The 12142-nt window shown below is 36.9% G+C and overlaps 1 long non-coding RNA gene across 1 annotated transcript; it reads right to left on the bottom strand.

The window, feature by feature from the left end:
• Positions 1-1696: 1696 nt before the first annotated feature.
• On the bottom strand, positions 1697-3676 carry LOC131243115 (uncharacterized). Its single transcript, XR_009169876.1, has 3 exons — positions 2930-3676; positions 2064-2142; positions 1697-1943 (listed from the first exon to the last, which is right to left on the bottom strand). It is a non-coding gene; the product is annotated as an uncharacterized LOC131243115 (long non-coding RNA).
• Positions 3677-12142: the final 8466 nt, after the last annotated feature.

The raw sequence follows: 12142 nt of genomic DNA on the forward strand, positions 1-12142 counted from the left end.
AGTTCAGTTGATATCCTGCATTTATTAGATGGATATGTTTAAATCACTGCATTTAGATTGAAGAGGAAACCAGTGACAAAATCATATATCAGACAATGTCAAGGAAAGGAAAACCACCATCAAACACTTGCAATGCTCCTATAAAATGCATCTTCATGACAAACAATCATACACACACACATCTATAACATCAGGCTACAATAAAAACGTGGATAATAAGATAAACAAGATAACTAATTCAGTCAATTCAGGTGGGTTTTTTTTGCCCTGCAATTGGAAGTCAGCAAATCATATGACTACATAACACAATGTATATTGAATGGCCGATTATTCAAGAAATTCCTATCTCTGTGAGTATATGTTAATAACAGACCACATGACAAAGAGCAATGTCCATTGAAAAAAATAAATTAAATGCATATGAATATTCCAAATGGATCATAGAGAAATTAAAAACTAATGCATATGACTATAGTGAAGCATACCAAACACTACAAAAAAAAACAGGGCTCGTTTCAGACTTAACAAGCTTTCGCATTGAACAAGTTGAGAAAGGAACCAGTTTCGACACTTGCATCATAGTTAGTTGTCCAGCAATACTTCTCCAAACATGTGATGCCATGCATGAGATCTGGACCATTCTTCTAGCCGTACCTCAGAAAACCACAACGTTAGGTGATCCTATCCACTTGAAAACTTTCAATAATTACAAACAGATGGTTAAAAAAGTCCCAACCAATGGCCAACATTTAACAAGAAATCAGTTGAATGTAATAAGTGACTATCAACCATTCATTTGAGTGCGTGTATAACATCTTTGCTGCATGGTTTTCATAGTTATAAACAATAATGTAAAATTCGAAATCAAAGGGCACTTTCTACCAATTATCTTGAAACTAGCACTGATAGTTAACAGCAGAATTAATCCAGTTCAATATCTGCACCATAAAATAAGAGTAACCCACCAAATTTGCCAAATGAATCATTGAAAGATAAATGATAGACAACAAGGAATTATTCCAACACGAATGTTGTTAGTGAACTATAACTGTTGATATGAATGTTGGACATTAGTATGAAACAACCAACAAGAATCCCTACACATTCTATTCAAATTTCAACCAATGGATGGTGGGTGAATTCAGTACACAATATTATCTGTATGGAAGTATCTCAATACTAACTCATGCAATGATGATGATGATACCAGTATCTCCAATGCTGCTGAGGTCCTTGCAAATACTTGAGAACTCAGCTGATGGCATCTTTACAATGGCATAATACTCTGCTTATGGAATTCCAAGATGCTTGCTGTCAATGTCCATGAGCTTCATCTCAAAATCAGCAATATTATCTTGACCTTTAAAAATGACAAAACCCAGATCAGTGATAAATTTTTGGGGAAAATGCAGAATTTCAATCATCCTTTTTTGGCAAGGCAGTAAAAAAGAGTTTACAAATAAACCAAAATGAAAATAGATTACATACAAAATAAAAAAATCCAAAATGAACCGAGGGAATTTGCTAAAAGACCCAATTTATCCATCCATTTCTTCTCTTCTCAACAATACAACAGTTGGCATTTTTGTTTGTTTCAGCATCCCTCGGAAAAAAGAATACAAATTCCCTTAACCAAAACAACCCAAAATAAATATGTAAATGACAATTGTACTGAGAGTAAACAGAATTTATTCTTGATAACCACCATAACCAGAACCAAACAAGGTTCTTCTCAAATCATAAATCAACACAAATTAATAGAAAGAAGATCAACAAAAAGAGAGGTTAAAGAGTAATGCTCAAGGATCAAAGGGCCTTACCTATGAGCAATCAATGGTGAATCGGAATGCATTGCAAATACCGCATTGCATACATCCCTGAAAATTAATAGGACCTGCTTTTCCTCAAAATGCCCTCCTCCTCTGTTCTCTAGCAAATTAATACTGCTTTGATGAAGGACCCACATCACGTGCAAGAAAAACAAGAGAAATTAATTTTGAACAAAGAGCAAAGATGGTAGAAACTATCTAATTAATTTTGAAAAAGATAAACTTCCAGCATACCTCGTTTACCACAGGAGATGTCTAATCCTTTGTCAAATATAAATGCAAGAAGCACGTGCTTAAACTCTTCATATGATTCCTTAATAAAAAAATAAAAGAAGTCTGATTTTTTAAACCATGGAGCTACAAATTGGGATCACCTAATGAGTGACTTAGATCTTGCACAATCCTGTCTTTCTCCGTAAATTGTCACATGTTTCAGAGCTGTGCAGAAGGTGGGCCACACCATAAAGATTCCAAGGATTAGAATGGATGTTAGTTCACTCAACAGGTGGGTTGCCCATTCAATATAAATGGACAGCCCGTGATCTGACTCAATGTAATGGTGAACCCACCCAATAGATGGATAGGCCAATTTTCATGCTAGTTAATTGTCATGGTTTGGTCTCCATTTTCTACAGCTAGACATCCGATGCATGTGCTAGAATGACAGGGCTCCAAGTGAAAAGTTCACAAATGAGAATAATTACCCCATGTTTACTCTCTTTATAAACTACATGAGTTCTATGTACTTGGTTCCAAACTTGAAAACAAGCTAAATAATTAAATTTCTGTATAAATTGTATGAAGTTGTGATATGGACATAAATGTAAACCAACCTAAGCTTATCATGGATTAAACATAATTAAAGGAAAATTATCTTTTAAACCAATAAAGTTACGTCTTATGTGTAGTTTATCTGAATTTGTAATTGGAAAACATATGTAAGTTAAAACAACCTTTTCAAAGACTAAATATTATTAAGGAAAAACTTAGCCTTCAAATATCTTATTAAACCCAAGTTGAAGACAAACAGGATTTCAACAAGTCCACACATGATAAGTGAGAGATATGTGCATGCCTAAATATAAACCAGGAGAACCCACCGATGCACGATAGATAGCCCCTTGAAGGCAGTTCTACCAAGTTCGCCACGAATTATCATTATCACATCGCAAAATCAATGCATTAACAAGTTCAATGACCTACACATGAAGTATAAAGCAAATTGAAAGAAGAACCATGCCATCCAGGCAACAGTTTTCAATTTTCTAAATAAAGATTAAATTACTATATTAAAATAACAACCACGTGAACCAGACCTTGATGTTTGATTGCCCAACATCACAAACTGCTAACACATTTTCCACATTGCCAGCATGCTCCGGAGGAACCTGATATACTTGTTTTCCTCGTAGGTTGGAGAAGAGAGACGTGATAGATTTAACAGTTTTTATAACTATTTTCTGGTGCACTCATTTACAGCTTAAAATCTGGAATTTTGAAAGGACAGTCAGATACAAAATGCTAGATATGAACAAAACAAAAGAGTACTATCTAAGAACCTAAGACACTGTTTGTAAATTTAGGAAGCAGGGCTTTCTAGTATATAAAGAAATGGCCTGACCAGATAAAAGTATCTACGCTGCCATACAGCTTCCCTATTTCCCACACCCTATAGAATAGTGGAAGATGGTTAGAGAACTCAAACCAACAATATATTTCTTTGAAAGGAAATGTGAAAAACAGACCTTCCATGCAAGAGCAAACAACAATCCCTCATAATCAGCTTGATTCCAAGGTTTAGGAAAATCCGAGTTCTCACTGTCATCATTCTGAAAGATCTTTACAACTTGCAAGTCTTGTTGATGGATAGAGAGGATATTTTGATCAAATCTATATGATAATGTTAAACATACAAGATTAGAGCCAGAGATTAAGATGTTGTCACCAAACAACAGTTTATGCAGAAAAGACAAGTGAAGCTGGCAATAAAATCAAACCAGAAGATGATAATCCAAACACCAAATTCAAAATTCAAAAAAATAAAAATAAATATGGTCCTTATTGGTACACAATAAAAACAGTAGCTAATCCATGATTTGAAGACCACCAACAATTAAAAATCAACAAACTGATGCAAAACCAAATGAAATAACCACAAGGAATACTTCCTATTTTCTAACATAGATTATCAAATCAATAAACAGTGTCAAAGGAAAATTCATTCAAAGTAAAGTGTTTTCTGGAATATTACCTATCAACAGTTTTCCCAATTTCACCACCCAGTGAATATACCTCATGTACCAATTGAGATTTTGCAGGTCCTCCCACTGCAGGATTGCAAGGCTGGAATTTGGTAGTTGTTGAGAATTCTTATCTGAATCGAAGATAATATGAAGATGCCACTCAATCTACAACAAAAAATGTCGAAAATCATTCAGAAGATATCATTCAATTTAAACCCAATCACTTTCATCGGGAGAAAACCTCATCCTAAAACCCTAATTTCCAGCAGAAGCATGGGAAAAGAGCGTGAATCAGACCAAAAGCCCTAAACCTAGGAGGGAGAGAGAGAGAGGGAAGGGAAGGGAATAGAATCCAAAGCTCTAAACTGCAGAGGGGTTTAGATCTGTACCTGTTTGCAGTGAGTAAAAGGACCAGATATGGCTGGACCTGGTGCTTTGATCGTGCAGGATGGACAAGCAGTACAATAACTACGGTCTTCGGTTTGTGCTGGAGGATGGAAGACAGAGAGAGAGAGAGAGAGAGAGAGAGAGAGAGTGTGTGTGTGTGTCTCTGTGTGTGTGTGTGTGTGTCGGCGATGGGTTTGAGAGTGGAGAGGGAGAGACAGAGAGAAAGATGTAGAGAGAGATTGAACAGAGACAGAGAGGTGCAGAGAGAGAGAGAGAGAGAGAGAGAGAGAGAGAGAGAGCTTGAGGGAGTGGAGAGGGAGAGGGAGAGGTAGAGAGAGATCGAGTGGCGGAAATGAAATTAGGGCTGCGGAATTTTTTTTAATAGGGCCCTTTTCTAGCGGCCATTGGAACTGGCTGCGGGCAAAGGTTAGCCCCATCAGTCGGCTATGCCTGTTTTTCTTATAGTGACGGTTTGGATCGTCCCAAAGGCTGGCGCATGTGGGCCACTGATCAAGAGAACCGGACACTCGTCCGTCCTCTGTCAAAACCCAAAGAGAGAGAGAGAGAGAGAGAGAGAGAGAGAGAGAGAGAGAGGTTTCTCCGTTTTTAGAAAGTGCGGGTCAGACCGGACTTGACTGGACTGCCCCATCCGGTGCACTATGAGTGCATGTGAACTGTGCACATGCATAGCCCCAAAGTGGGGCCCACAGGACCAGATAACAAAATCAAAGCCGTCCATCAACTTTCACTGGTCTTATTAACATCCCTGACCGACCATAAGGCAGATCCTAAACTCAAATGGCCCGCACTTGCTGATTACACGTTCAATTAATGATTTCCGCCAATCCAATGGTCGGATTAGTTCCGATTCGTTCATCAATGGTCAAATCATGGATATATGACCTGTTGTGCCCTTATAGCACTAAATATCAAGTTACACTACTTTTTATAATGTTATTTGTTATTATTATTACTATTATTATTATTATTATTATTATTACTACCATTATTATTATTATTACTATTACTATTATTATTATTATTATTATTTTTATCATTATGATCTTTATTATTATTATTATTATTATTATTATTATTATCATCATCATCATCATCATTATTTTTCTAAGTTGTTCATCGTGGTTTGCATCTTGGCCAACGCCTTTTATTTATTGTAGGCTTGATGAGAAAGGTTAAATTATTTTAAATTTATAAATGAGCCCTTACTTTCTAAATACCTAGATTATTTTACGATCTATGAAGATCTGACGGTCAGATCATTACAAAATATGATCAGGGATGATTCCTAAGGTTCTCGGCCTAGTTTCGGTAAAGTCATTAGAAAGTTTAATAATCAAGTGGCCTAATCAAAATGATCAAGTGGTGTACAGTTGTGGGAGTCTTTGAAGTTAGACGAATGATGGGTCTGTTGATCCAGACCTTAGGACGTATGATGGATGGTTTGATTGGCTCATTTTGTGAACGAAGACAACTCCTAATGTGTGGGTTCATTGGCTCATGTCCTGAAGATATGATGGACTAATTTGAAAATTAGTCGGATAGATGGCTTGTTATACAGATGAATATTGTACAAGATGGTTGAGATGAATAGATCGAGAATTATTGGGTGTTGGTGTGCAAGTATAACCACGTGTGTTTCCACACACGTGTAAACAGATTTAGGCTTCCCCGGTAACACCCATGTACTGAAAAGTACAGGGCGTTACAATCTACCCCCCTTAAAGAGAATTTCGTCTTCGAAATTCTGCACTTCCTCTATGAAAATGGACAACAATCTACCTTATGGTGTTCGTATGCATCCGCTAGTTCTTCTCTAAGTTTGTCTGTATAAGCAAGCGCTTATGATTTACTACCATAACAAGAGTCATTACAACCTACCTCCCTTAAAGAAAGTTTTGACCGTCATGGTTCGATAATGCTCATCCTGGTTATTGATGTAGGAGAATTGCCTTAGTGGTGCGTCATATTCTTGATTTGTCTAAGTGTGAAATCCCAACGAGTTACATACAGACCTACCACAACCCTTTGGCATTTAATCTATCAATCACTAATGGGTTTAGGGTCCTCTATAGGTTATAAATCATTTAAGTGTTAATTAGAACTCGGGAATCTTTCTAGTGCTCGTCAACATCGGGATTTCTAATAGCGTTTACTAAGATTGTAAGCTCATTCGGGTGACTAATAACGATATCTTATCTATTTTAATTTTAATTTTTATATCCTAGTGGTCAAACTGTCACGAACTGTGGTCATAGTGGGTTTGAGCCCGATACGTCAATCATCTGCCTGTGCAGGACAGAGGATTTTGGGTATCAATTCCTAATCCTGTTAAATGTCGATCCTTTGATTGATCAGGGCATTGGAATCGTTAAGATTTGCTAGGACTTAAAACTTGAACCTAAACCATGTAACTTGGTCTATATGTGGTTCCATCGACTTGTGATTTTGATTATCCTAGACTCATGGGAAATATCATGAAATCTTATATCCTCCTGAAGGACAAGTCTACATGGCCCATTACGCTTCCACAGCACACTCTGATCTTCTAGGCCCAATACAAATTTTTTTAAACTAGGGTCTTCTGCAGGGAATTTGGGGTTTTTGTTTTTACTAAATCTATCTAGGATTTCAAGTCTTACTCCAATATGGTTATGCTAGGGTTGCGATTCTACCAAAGATTTCGTAACTTCGTCTCTAGTCAATTTCTAAGTACTGGAAACCATGAGAGACATCGCCTCTAGCTAAAGAGACGTACTAAGGAATTCAAATTACAATTCCTACGTATAATTTCTAAGTTTAAGAAGTGTTTAAATTTGTTCTAAGATACAATATGGTGGGTAAGGAATTTCCTACCGTGCCTAAGTTCGGTCCGCTTGCTGACAAATATGATAGTGTTGTTCCTAACTAGGAAATTTTTGGAACGCTCATACCCTAGATTTCTAAAAGATTTTTACTTGGAAGTCAAGCATAAGGGATGTTCTTGTTTAGTCTTTTATACATCATAGTATATATTTAGTACCCATATTAAATTCCTAAGTCCAAACAGCTATTCTGGAATTTCACAAGGGGACCAAAGTTCTTGTTTCTAAGTCCAAATAATTAAATCTAAAATGTTCAAAGGGCCTAAGGTTTTAAGTTTCCAAGTTCTCAAACCCCTCTTAATCCTAAGGGCATTTCATATACATTCAAATGGTTATCCTAAAAATTCCTAAGGGACATGGTTTTGTTTTCAAGTTATACGGTCGTCCAAACAACTTGTAGGGAACCTAAATTTGGGCCTTTATATTCTAGATTTCTCCCAACTCAAAGGGAATTTATTTATTTTTACATAAGTTTGAGTTGAGTGGCTAACTTAATAATTCTTAAGGGGGCCTAAGAACACTTCTAAGTTTTACAACTATCCAACAACTCTCTAAGGAATTTAAAATATTAAGCATCTATATTTTCAAAGGATCCTAAGATCATTTCTAAGTTCTATGGCTATCTAATTACTTTTCCAAGGAGCCTAACACTTCAGTTTCTGTATTCTCATTTCCTCCCAATTCTAGGGGATTTCATATCAATTCAAACAACTATCTTAGTAATTTATAAGGGAGCCTAAGGTTGGGTTTCTACATTCTCAATCATCCTCTTAAATCTAAGGGAAATTCACCTAAGTTCAAATTTCTAATTTCAAATATCCTAACTTGAGACATTTAAGATTTGTATAAGATCATTTTCCACGGCCAAGTTTGTTCAAACCATGCTTTGATACCAATTGTAACGCCCCGACTTTTCAGGACCTAAGTATATGACCCGTGTCCCAAAACCCGAGTGTTAACTTATAAAGAGCCAAATCTCATATATAATCTTTTTTTTTTTCATCAGAGTTAACAGATAAACGTAGAATGGACAAGTCAGCATAAAGGAAAATTTGTGTTTTATTTAGAATGTACAAGAGGTTGCCCATAATGACTTATACAAATAAATGTCTCAAACTTACAATTACAAGTGAAATGATGATACATGTAACAAAAGCAAAATATAACAAATCTGGAACTGTAAGCCATGTAGCGACTCTTGACAATACAATTATGCATCTTTGACAATGGTACTTTGCTCCTCATCAGTCTGAACCTGAAACTCAATTAAGCCACCTGTGCTACCTGTATGGTTATATATTTGATGGATGAGTGACCAACTCAGTTTGAATTTCCCTCAAGATTATACACCACCGCATTAGGTAAGCATAGTCATGAAGCAAAGCATACAAAATAATACATGATGCAGGTCTTATTAGATGCATGGATGCGTGAATGCAGTCATGCCTCGGGGATGCTCATTCGTGCGGAATTTGGGCTCGTCACCCATGCAAATACGCAATCAACACCCCGGTGTCAACCGTGCGGAATGCAATCATCGACCTGGGAAAAATATCCAGTTAGATAGAGGCTAGTCGTCAGCGAAAACATACTAAGTGCGGCGTAACGACTACCTATCGTACATCACGTACGTTAGCGATAGACGATGGTTTATGCCATGTATGCATGATTAACCAACCCATTATTAGTCTAGTTACAACCAGCCAATTTAAATAAGCTCAAAGGTCATTACGAGAGTCAGTTGCCAGCGTAGGCCAACAGCTCGGGCATAGGTCCCATACCACCATCACCGGATCATGAGACTACCATCTTAGGATGTTTAATGGAAGCCCGTCGACTAATGACTAATCATATTACAATATATGGGGCTTACCATCGCATGGTTGTATAAAAATGGTACATCGAGCCACATAGGGCAAATACCAAAACCGAGCCACATAGAGCAAATACCAAAATCGAGCCACATAGGACAAATGTCAAAACTGAGCCACACAGGGCAAAATTTTAATCTAAGCCACATAGGGCGAATTTTGAAACTAAGCCACATAGGGCGATTATTAAAACCATGCGATAAGACCATCCTTGAAAACCACTTAACACAACAATTTATGGAGGTAGGCCGACATTAATATTATAATGCCCCGACTTTTCAAGACTCGAGTATATGACCTGTTTTTCAAAAACCCGAGTGTTAACCTTAAAGGATGGTCAAATTGATATATATATATATATATATATATATATATATATATATATATATTAAATCGAGTAAGCAGATGAGCATAGAATGGATAAATTAACGTAAAAGAAAATTTCATTACAATTCAAATATACAAGAAGTTGCCCATAATGACTTATACAAACCAATGTCCCCATTCTTACAAATTACAAAGTGAAATAATATTACATGTGAAATAAAGTAAATTACAACAATTTTGGGATATGAAATCCTGTAGCAACCATTAGCAATTACAATCATGTATCATTGTCAATTATAGTCTGTTCCTTATCAATATAAACATGAATGTCACTTGGGCCACCTGTGCTACCTGTATAGTTATATATTTGATGGATGAGTGACCAACTCAGTGTGAATTCCGCTCAAGATTACGCATCGCTGCATTAGGTAAGAAATAGTATAGAACATCCAGACAGCCAAAACAGAGTAAATGTAATCTTATTATATACATGGATGCATGAATGCAATCATTGTCCCAGGTAAGACATCCAGACGGACATTGGGCTCATTGCCATGCAATCATTGTCCTGGGTAAGACATCTAAATGGACATTGGGCTCGTCGCCCATGAAATCATTGTCCCGGGCAAGACATCCAGACAGACATTGGGCTCGTCGCCCGTGAAATCATCGACCCGGGTAAAACATCCAGATGGTCTGTGCTCCGAGTAAAACATCCACACAAGCAAATACGTACGATAACAATAGATGATGGTTTGTGCCCCGGCTAAGACATCCAGTTAGGCGAATCCGTATGTCACATACAACAGCAATAGATGCTGGTCTTTGCTATGCATGCATGATTAGCCAACCCGTTATTAGTCCAATTGCAACCAGCCAATTTAAATAAGCTCATGGTCACTACGGGGAGCACGTGACCCAGTGTAGGCCGACGACTCAGGCACAATGTCTTATGATCACCATCCCTGGCCCATGAGACTACCATCTTGGGATGTTTAATGGAAACCCATCGACTGGTGGCCAATCATATTACAGTATATGGGGCTTACCATCGCATGGTTACACAGTATAAAACATCGAACCCATATACGAAAAATATCAAAACAAAACTACGTAGGGCGAGTATCAAAATATTCCACATAGGGCGAATATCAAAACCATACGACAAAGACCATCTTTAAAAACCATTGGACATAACAACTCTAGATGGTAGGCCCACATCAATGATCCATCTAGACCACCACTCAATAACCACTAGATCAAAGGTCCATTGTAATCCCTGTCAATCGAGTTACATCCCATGTATAGGTGTACATTTGTAAGTGAGGGTTTCCCACTGATGTACCAGTTTAAGTTCCATAAGTAATTCATAAATAATTTATGAACAAATATATAGGATGAACATTAAGCAGGCAATATAGCAATTCAATTTCCACCAACGAACACATGTGATTATAAGAGAGAGATATCAATTATAAATTTAAATAAAAACTATAACTTAAGCTAATGGAAAGATGAAAAGCTCAAGGGGAAGAATCATCACCTCACGATCGAATCGCCACTAAAGTTGCTAGGGAAAGCGTGTGCCCTTAGAGCTGAATCCTACCACAAACTATGAGCTTGTACAATTAGATCAAAGTCCTACGCCCCACCTACGTTTAAGGTTATAGCCTAGGGTTTGAATTATTTATCTTAGGGTTTTTATTATAAAAATAGGATTTTCATCCTATGGTTTAGTTCTAGGAGTAGAACCATAATGTATGTACGACTTAAATACCATATAATAACAATATGGTTAGCTACAATTTAACATTAATGATATAACTAATATTTGTGACCACGGTAATAATTAGTTTTACGATTGTAATAAAATAGTATAATCTATTATTAAAGATAAAATTTCCAAGTGATGGGTACCACATTAATATCATTAATGGTAGTTTCATTTATAGTAACTAACATTAGCGTAACGTCATTAATATTGTAGTCTACTATTTATGCTAATATTTAAGAGTGACCAACAATGCACAATGATATTATTTTATATGTAATGACTAATATCAATATAGGTAAGTTACTAATGGCTATATATATTCCTACTATTACAAACCTAATAACAATAGGAATGGAAATTAAAATACTACTATTTAATAATTGTAAATATGTTTATATTGTTTAACATCAGTGCAAGTAGTCTACCAATGGCCGATCATGTTTAATTAATCGAGCCAATCACCGCAATACAATTTAGAGTAAATTAAACAATCTAACTTAGGGGGAAAAGTTTACTTACATTAGTTGACTTGGTAGCTCGGCTTGACGCAACAGAGTTATCACAACTCGAACATAACACCTGGACAAGGCCCAAGATGACCCGGCCCAACAGTACTCGGTCCCAACCGAGTTAACTCGGTTCCAGCCGAGTTGACTCGTCTCAAGCACGCCCACCTCTCTCTCTCTCTCTCTCTCTCTCTCTCTCTCTCTCTCTCTCTCTCTCTCTCCCCTTCACTATCTCCTCCCTTCCTTCTTCTTGTGCACAGAGGTCCAGCAGTCCCTGGACTCGACCCAGCTAACGGCCAGTAGGCCGACTCAGTCCTAAACCG

This window comes from Magnolia sinica, chromosome 4 (assembly GCF_029962835.1).
Source record: "Magnolia sinica isolate HGM2019 chromosome 4, MsV1, whole genome shotgun sequence".
NCBI lineage: Eukaryota > Viridiplantae > Streptophyta > Magnoliopsida > Magnoliales > Magnoliaceae > Magnolia > Magnolia sinica.